We start from the raw sequence: 9,804 nt of genomic DNA, 5'->3' as shown, positions 1-9,804 counted from the left end.
TCTAAGGTGCTCTACCCCCCCACCTCCCTTCAGAACATAGGACACCTCTATTGCAAGTCAGGGGGTGACAGGTTTGTATCTGTGACTCTATCTTCTCTAGTGCCTCTCCCTGGGTCTTTCCTGATATGTTCCCATGTCCGGGGAGAGGAATGCCCTAGGGAGGTTGCAGATGACACTAAACTGGGTGGTATTGCAGATAGTGAGGGCCGTTGTCAAAAATTGCAGCAGGATCTTGATCGGTTGGGCTGAGGAATGTTTGATGGAGTTTTATACAAAGAAATGTGAGGTGTTGCTTTTTGGAAAGACTAACATGGGCAGGACTTATACAGTGAATGGTCGGGCTCTGGGTAGTGTTGTAGAGCAGAGGGCTCTAGGAGTACAGGTACATAGTTCACTGAAAGTGGCATCACATTTTCACACGGCTTCACATGGGGTGGTCAAATAAAGCTTTGGGCATATTGGCCTTCATCAGTCAGAGCATTGTGTCTTGAGTTTGGGAGGTCATGTTGCAGTTATATGAGACGTTGGTGAGACCACTGTGTTCTGTTCTGGGCACCATGTTATAGGAAAGATGTCAAGCTTGAAAGGGTTCAGAGAAGATTTACGAGGATGTTGCCAGGACCCGAGGGCCTGAGTTATAGGGAGAGGTTATAACCATTTAACCATATAACAATTACAGCACGGAAACAGGCCATCTCGGCCCTACAAGTCCATGCCGAACAAATTTTTTTCCCCTTAGTCCCACCTGCCTGCACTCGTACCATAACCCTCCATTCCCTTCTCATCCATATGCCTATCCAATTTATTTTTAAATGATATCAATGAACCTGCCTCCACCACTTCCACTGGGAGCTCATTCCACACCGCCACCACTCTCTGCGTAAAGAAGTTCCCCCTCATATTACCCCTAAACTTCTGTCCCTTAATTCTGAAGTCATGTCCTCTTGTTTGAATCTTCCCTATTCTCAAAGGGAAAAGCTTGTCCACATCAACTCTGTCTATCCCTCTCATCATTTTAAAGACCTCTATCAGGTCCCCCCTTAACCTTCTGCGCTCCAGAGAATAAAGACCTAACTTATTCAACCTATCTCTGTAACTTAGTTGTTGAAACCCAGGCAACATTCTAGTAAATCTCCTCTGTACTCTCTCTATTTTGTTGACATCCTTCCTATAATTGGGTGACCAAAATTGTACACCATACTCCAGATTTGGTCTCACCAATGCCTTGTACAATTTTAACATTACATCCCAGCTTCTATACTCAATGCTCTGATTTATAAAGGCTAGCATACCAAAAGCAAAGGTTAAGCAGGCCTTTACTTGGAGTGCAGGAGGATGAGGGGTGAACCTATAGAGGTTCACGAGAGGAATAGATCAGGTAGACGCACAGTCTTTTGTCCATAGTAGGGGATTCAAGAACCAGAGAACATAGGTGTAAGGTAAGGCGGGTAAGATTTAAGGGAAATCTGAGGGGTACCTTTTTCACACAAAGGGTGGTGGGTGTATGGAACCAGCTGCCGGAGGAGGTAGTTGAGGCTGGGACTATTGCAACATTTATGAAACATCTGGACAGGTACATAGATAGGACAGATTTAGAGGGATATGGGCCAAACGCAGGCAGGTGGGACGAGTGTAGATGGGACATGTTGGTCAGTGTGGGCAAGTTGGTTCTCTATCAGAGTATCAAGTCATGGAATAACATAATGCCTCCTGTGAGAGAACAGAATCATTGAATGGCGGTGCTGGCTCGAAGGGCCGAATGGCCTACTCCTGCACCTATTGTCTATTGAATTCACTATTTGCCTTTGCTTACAGATCATTTTTTTGTGTTGCTGTTCAATGCCCTTGTCTTGGAGCATAGTCGGTGGTCAGTACTGCTCCTTATTTATACCAGCATGATCTCAAGATCAACTTCCCTCTGATCTTGTAAACTCTACCTAATAATATACATTGAAGAGTCAAACCACATCAAAGGAAATTGTGCCTTATATCTGCTGCTCACTGCGTGGGCATGCTGCTAAATGCCATAAAATGATAAGCATTTACAATGTTTTCTTGCAATCAATAATGTGTGAAGGTTGTCCTTGTTGTTTCTCAGATATAGTGTCATTAGTGGATTGTTGCATAATGGCCACATTTCTATTCTGTTCCAGGATCGTTTCAGATAACACCAGAGTTTTGTTGCCAGCATTTCTGCTTTTTATTTCAGATTTCTCGCATCTGCAGGATTTGTGATTATCATTGATAGTGTAGACTCCCACTTTGGATTGAAGCTAACAAGGCTGGAGTGGCACGGTGGCGCTGCTGTAGAGTTGCTGCCTCACCCGAGTTGCGCCAGAGACCCGGGTTCGATCCCGACTACGGCTGCTGTCTGTACAGAGTTTGTACGTTCTCCCCGTGACCTGCGGGGGTTTTCTCCGGGATCTTCGGTTTCCTCCCACACTCCAAAGACGTACAGGCTTGGAGGTTAATTGGCTTGGTAAAATTGTAAATTGCCCCTACTGTGTGGGATAGTGCTGGTGTACGGGGCTATCGCTGGTCAGTGGGCCGAAGGGCCTGTATCTGTGCTATATCCCTCAAGTCTAAAGGGAAAATGTTTTATCAAGCTCAGTTCTGTAGAGTGGAAGTATGAAGACGTTTGATCCACTGGAAATTCACAGGGGCAGGAAATAGGGATGGTTTTAGAAAGGAGGAAAAGGAAATTAACTTTATTGGTTGGATTTCCTTGAGGGGAGGTCATGAGGGGAATCGATAGGATGCATGCAGAGTCGTTTATCCAGGATTGGGGAATCAAAAACCAAAGATTAAAGGGTCAAGGTGAGATAGGAAAGATTTAACAGGAATCTGGGGAGCAACATTTTCACTCCGCGGGTGGTGGGTGTATGGAATGAGCCATCAGAGGAAGTAGTTGAGGCAGGTTCAAGAACATTTAATAGACACTTGGCAGGTAGATGGACAGGAAAGGGTTGTAGAGATATGGGCCAAATGGGGCCAACTCGAATAGGGTATCTTGGGCTGGATGGATGAATTGGGCAGAAGGGCATGTTCCCTGCTGGAGGACAAGAGAGGGATGGGTGAATGGGAAGTGGTTTGATCTATTAGATTTTAGAACTGAAGCGTTTAGCAAAGGCTATGGTCTGCTGAAATTACATAACGTGTGCAGAAAATGTGTGTTTGCTGTACAGTTAGTGTTTAGTTTATTGTCACGTGTACCGAGGTACAGTGAAAACTTTTGTTACGTGCAAACCAGTTAGCAGAAAGACAATACATGATTACAGTTAATCTATTTACAGTGTACTGCTACATGATAAGAGAATAACTCAGTTTTATAGAATGGCAATGAATAGGACTCATATGGGTTCCATCCAGTAATTATAAGATTCCGTATTGTTCCTTAGATAATACACATTGCTCTCATTGTAATTGAAAAGGTTCAGACATTTCAATCAATTTCCCAGCTTGTTGTGAGCGTGAATATGAAGATCTGGGTAAAGAGGCTGAAATTTCGCACAACCCACTTTGGTTCTGCGGGGCTAATTAGTGTAAAATAATGTCAGAGTCTGGTACAGTCAGCTGGAAGGGGAGAGCCCACTGTGTCTTGCACAGGCTGTTTGAGCTTCCTTTAGCAATATTCCAGAGACATGGAGTCATACAGTGTGGAAACAGGCCCAACGCCCTAACTTGACCACACCAACCAATATGTTGCATCTACACTAGTCCCACCTGTCTGCATTTGGCCCATATCCCTCCAACTCTGTTTAAGGAGGAACTGCAGATGCTGGAAAATCGAAGGTACACAAAAATGCTGGAGAAACGTTGCCTACCTCCTTCATTCCATAGATGCTGCTGCACCCGCTGAGTTTCTCCAACATTTTTGTGTAACTCCCTGTCCTATTCATCAATCAATCAATCAATCAATCAATCAATCAATCAATCAGTTTTTATTCATCACATACACAATAAAGTGCAGTGAAATGAATTTGCCAGCAGCGGTACAATCAAAAAATCCATGTACCTGTCTAAATGTTTCTTAAACGTTGGCTCACATTAAGCATGTCCCACTGCCAGGCTGATTAATGCCTACATTGATATTGACTTCATCATCCAGTGACATCTTCACACACTGTTGTCATAAGGCTGCTAATAGAGAACGATGGTTTCAACAGTTCTGCACAGGTTTAGCATTGGTGTTTGATTGTCAGGAGGGAATGGTGACATTCCCTCCCACACACCATCTAGCCCTCGTGAGCCAGATCTACCACTCAAGGAAGTCACTCCTTTTCACCACCTTGGTTTTGTAACCCTTGCCGAACAGAGATTTAATTTTTAGATTAGAGATACAGCGCGGAAACAGGCCCTTCGGCCCACCGCGTCCTACCCTACACACACTAGGGCCATTTTTTACATTTACCAAGCCAATTAACCTACAAACCTGTGTGTCTTTGGAGTGTGGGAGGAAACCGAAGATCTCGGAGAAAACCCACGCACGTCATTGGGAGAACGTACAAACTCCGTATATCCAGCACCCGTAGTCAGGATCGAACCTGGGTCTCTGGCGCCGTAAGGCAGGTTCTACCACTACGCCATCGTGCTGCCCACATTTTAAAAGTTTCCTTTAACCATTCTCAGCAGATTTTGGTATAGAGAGTTCCATCTATTCACTATTCACCTTTGCATGAAGAAATAACTGACTTTGTTTTTGTTTTAGTTTAGAGACACAGTGCGGAAACAGGCCCTTCAGCCCACCGGGTCTGCGCCAACCATCGATGCATTTCTCCCCTCCCCTTCCACCTCTATTCCTTCCTCTAGCTTCATAATTCGCAACTCCAATCCTTTTGTCTCACACGCGTCTCTTCATCTCTGGCCTTTGTCCAATCATCTGCCAATATAAAAACCCTCCTCACCTATATCTACCTATTACCTGCCCGGTTTCGTCCTGTCCTTCCCTCTTCCAGTTTCCATCTCCCTTCACCCCTACACATTGTCTGAAGAAGGGTCCCCACTCTAAACATCTCCTATCTATATTCTCCTGACCCGCTGAGTTACTCCAGCACCTTGTGTCTTTGAAAGTAAGAATTTCTTTGTTCAAATCCAAATGACAATTAACACTGTTGATTGGAAGCCTGAGGGTTGGGTAATCTGACTTTGGGGTTAGTATATTGTCACGTGTACTGAGGTAAGGGTGAAAACCATTTGTTGCGTGCTAACCAGTCAGCGGAAAGACTATTTCTGATTATAATCGAGCCACCCGCAGTGTACAGATACATGATGAAAGGAAAAACATTTAGTTCAAGATAAAGTCCAGTGAAGTCCGATTAAAGATAGTCTGAGGGTTGCCAATGAGGTCATGGTGGAGCAGCAGTAGAGTTGCTGCCTTACTGTAAGGTGCAGCGCCGGAGACCCGGGTTCGATCCCGACTACGGGTGCTGTCTGGACGGAGTTTGCGCGCTCTCCCCGTGACCTGCATGGGTTTTGTCCGAGATCTTCGGTCTCCTCCCACATTCCAAAGACGTACAGGTTTGTTGGCTTTGGTAAATGTAAAAATTGTCCAGTATAAAACTGTCCAACTTCCAGGTGCAAGTACAAGGTCCAATGATGGTTAGATTGTGGGTGAAGATAAACTGCATATGAACAGACCCACGTCAAGAATGGAAACACTAAAATACCATCATCAGGTGGTCGAGTGATGCAGCATGGAAAGGCCATCACATTCATGTGACCAGCAGGCAGCCATCGATATGTTACCCATCTTCCACACTTGGCCAATCCTTCCGTTCCTTCTAACCCTCGGTGATTCAAGTGCTCATCTAATTGCTCAAGTCCAAGTCAAGTTTATTCGTCACATACACATACGAGATGTGCAGTGAAATGAAATGTGGCAATGCTCGCGGATTTTGTGCAAAAAGACAAACAAACAAACAACCAAACAAAATATAAACACAATCATAAACACACACATATTCTTTTACATATTAAATAATGGAAGGAAAAACGTTCAGTAAAGTTAGTCCCTGGTGAGATAGGCGTTTACAGTCCGAATGGCCTCTGGGAAGAAACTCCTTCTCAACCTCTCCGTTCTCACAGCATGGCAACGGAGGCGTTTGCCTGGCCGTAGCAGCTGGAACAGTCCGTTGCAGGGGTGGAAGGGGTCTCCCATGATTTTATTGGCTCTGGAGTTGCGCCTCCTGATGTATAGTTCCTGCAGGGGGGGCGAGTGAAGTTCCCATAGTGCGTTCGGCCGAACGCACTACTCTCTGCAGAGCCTTCTTGTCCTGGGCAGAGCAGTTCCCAAAACAGATGGTAATATTTCCGGACAAGATGCTTTCCACAGCCGCTGAGTAGAAGCACTGGAGGATCCTCGGAGACACTCTGAATTTCCTCAATTGCCCGAGGTGGTAAAGGCGCTGCCTTGCCTTACTCACAAGTGCTGCGGCGTGTGATGCCCATGTCATATCCTCACAGATGTGGACTCCCAGATATTTAAAACAGCTCACCCTATCCACAGTATCCCCATTTATCTTCAATGGAGTGTACGTCCTCGGATGATGTGCCCTCCTAAAGTCCATGATCAGCTCCTTCGTTTTTTTGATGTTCAAGAGGAGGCTGTTATCCTGTCACCAGAGTGCTAGATCAGCCACCTCCTCCCGGTAGGCCTTCTCATCGTTGTCTGAGATCAGGCCCACCACCACAGTGTCATCAGCAAACTTAATTATTGAGTTGGAGCTGAACCTAGCCACACAGTCATGTGTGTACAGGGAGTACAATAGGGGGCTGAGGACGCAACCCTGGGGCGATCCTGTGCTCAGGGTGAGGGACTTTGATGTATTCCCTCCCATCTGATATGACCTGTAGGGGGCGCTGCTCTGGCAGCAGCCATGTCAGCAGCGCGTCAGTTTATTCAACCTTTTTTTATTTTTTAGTATGTTTTAATGTATGTATTTAATGTTCCTTCGTGTGTTTTGTGTGGGGGGGTAAGGGGGAAACCGCTTCGGTCGCCTCCTCCATGGAGAGGCGAGTTTTTCCAGGTCGCCTCCCCCGTGGCCTAACATCAAGGATCGGCGCGGCCTTTCCCGGAGACACGCCCGGGGGCTTCAGCGGCAGGCGCAGCGTGGACTCATCGTTGTGGAGTGGGTGAGCCCTCGCTGGGGCTCGCTGGAGGGAAGCGCTCCGTTTCGTTGGCCCGGGGCAGCCGGCAGCCTGGCAGCCTGAAGCCGCGGTCTGCAGAGTTCCAGCTGGCGCGGCGTCTACAGCCCGGGATCCCTCGTGGGGGACCTGGGGGAAGAAGAAGCCATCACTGCCGGCCCGCGGCCAACTTCTACCGCGGGGCCGGCATGGACTCACCTTCACCCCTGGAGGGGAGCTTCGACCGCCGGCCCTGCGGTCTACGGTGCTTCTGGCTGCGGCGGAGTCTTTAAATCTCAACCGCCGGCCTGCGGCCTACACCATCTTAAAGCCGCGGTCTCCGGTGAGGAAGAGCCGATCCTGGACTGACTCTGGACTCTAGTCCTGTCCACGGGGGGGGGAAATGGAGGAGGACTGGCCAAATTTTGTGCCTTCCACCACAGTGATGAATGCTGTGGTGGATGTTTGTGTTACAGTTTTATTGTGGTTGTGTGTTCTTTATTATTGTACTGCTGCTGACAACCCAAATTTCCACCGACCCTGGTTGTGTGGCAATAAATTATATCTAATCTAATCTTTCTCTGTCAGATATACTAGTTAACACAGCCCACATCCAACAATGGACCATATCTATATCTCTCATTACCTTGTCCTGGGACTCTCAGCCTAAAGACAGGTCTCGTCATCTATTCCTTCTCTCCAGACATGCTGCATGTCCCGTTGAGTTTTTGTGTCTATCTTCAGTTTGAACCACCATCAGCAGGTCCTTCCTACACAGCATATTCCATGAATTTATCTCCTTCCTGCTGTAAAAGGTTCTCCACAGAGCCCATTCTAAATCACTTACACCTTGTCCTAAACCTGTGTCCTCCAGTGTGATATACCTCTGCTGTGGAACATAGCTTCCTGCAGTCGAACCATTTATAATGTACGTAGAATAATCATGTCCCCTGTTAACAGCCTGTGGTCCAGGCAAAACACACCTAGACTCTGACTCCGGCTCTCCTCCTCCATCCCAGGCAACGTCCCAGTTTATGTGCAAAGTTGCTGCCTCACAGCGCCAGAGACCCAGCTTTGATCCTGGCTATGGGAGCTGTCGGTCTGGTGTTTGTACCTTCTCCCCCTAACCTGCATGGGTTTTCTCCGGGTTCTTTTATGCGTCACGACGCATGACGCGCGAGTCTTGCCGCGCACATGGTGTGCATTACAGGCGTATCGTGCGTGGTGACGTAGGCAGTGACGCCCAGTCGCCCCAGGATTTTGGGATATACGCGCCATCTGCGTGACTTGCAAATGACGCCTAAGTGGGACAGGCCCTTTAGTGTGCGGGGATCGCTGGTCGCCACGAGCTCGGGCCAGAGGGCATGTTTACACACTGTATCTCTAAACTAAACTGAAGGCTGACCTGTGACCTTTTGTACTGATCCATTGGGCTTTGTGGATATTACTCATCCTTCAACAATGCACATTTCTCTGTTGCTCTCCTCGCCAAACTCCGTGCCTCCATCTACCTCCTCAACTCTCCTGTGGCACAAAGTCCTGTATGTCCCAACCTGGTATCGTCTTTCCTCATGTTCGAAAATCTTTAAGTTGACACAAATACTCCAGCATTTTGTGTCCATCTTCAAATGACGTCATGCACTCCAGACGGCTGTGCGGACGCACGATGATGCGCGCAACCGTTATTACCGGCCTGTCGTGTAAATGACGGCTAAGCGTGGCAGGCCCTTAACTCAGCCGGACCGGCAGCATCCCTGGAGAGAAGGAATGGATGATGTTTCGGGTCGAGACTCTTCTTCAGTCTGAAGAAGGGACTTGACCGGAAACGTCACCCATTGCTTATCTCCAGAGATGCTGCCGGTCCCGCTGAATTACTCCTGCATTTTGTGTACATCTTCAATCGTCTTGGCCCCGCTCTGGGAGTAGAAGTGGGGGCGGATCCGGACCACAACGGCCGTGAGCCCCAGGCTGAGTTCGATGATCGCTTGCCTGCTTCTGCTGCTGTTGGAGGTGAGACGTTGCATCACGCCAGGGTCTTGGGCCTGTCCCACTTTGGCCGTCAGTTACGCGACAGGCCGGTGGCATGCGAAGATTTAGTGCAGGACGAAGTCCACACTCCTCCACACCCTCCATGCGCCCGTCCCGCGCTACCCACACGCTACCCACACGTTACCCACACGCTACCCACATGTCGCGTAAATGGTGCGCGAATGACGGCCAAGTTGGACAGGCCCTTAACTCAGCGGGCGAGGCAGCATCTCTAGAGAGAAGGAATAGGCAAAGTTTCAGGTCGAGACCGTTCGTCAGACTGAAGGGAAGGTAGACAGAAAAGTTGGAGTAACTCAGCGGGTGAGACAGCATCAATGGAACGAAGGAATAGGCGACGTTTCATGTCGAGACCCTTCTTCAGACTGAAGTCAGGGGAGGGGGCGGGACATAGATAGAATGTAGTTGGCCGCACTCCCAGGTTACTGTGATGGCTGGGCCTTGACTGTGATGGCTGGGCCTTGACTGTGATGGCTGGGCCTTGACTGTGGTGGCTGGGCCTTGACTGTGCTGGGCCTTGACTGTGGTGGCTGGGCCTTGACTGTGATGGCTGGGCCTTGACTGTGGTGGCTGGGCCTTGACTGTGGTGGGGCCTTGACTGTGGTGGCTGGGCCTTGACTGTGATGGCTGGGCCTT

The sequence above is a fragment of the Leucoraja erinacea genome, chromosome 37 (assembly GCF_028641065.1).
Source record: "Leucoraja erinacea ecotype New England chromosome 37, Leri_hhj_1, whole genome shotgun sequence".
Taxonomy (NCBI): Eukaryota; Metazoa; Chordata; class Chondrichthyes; order Rajiformes; family Rajidae; genus Leucoraja; species Leucoraja erinaceus.
This window is presented reverse-complemented; position numbering follows the sequence as displayed.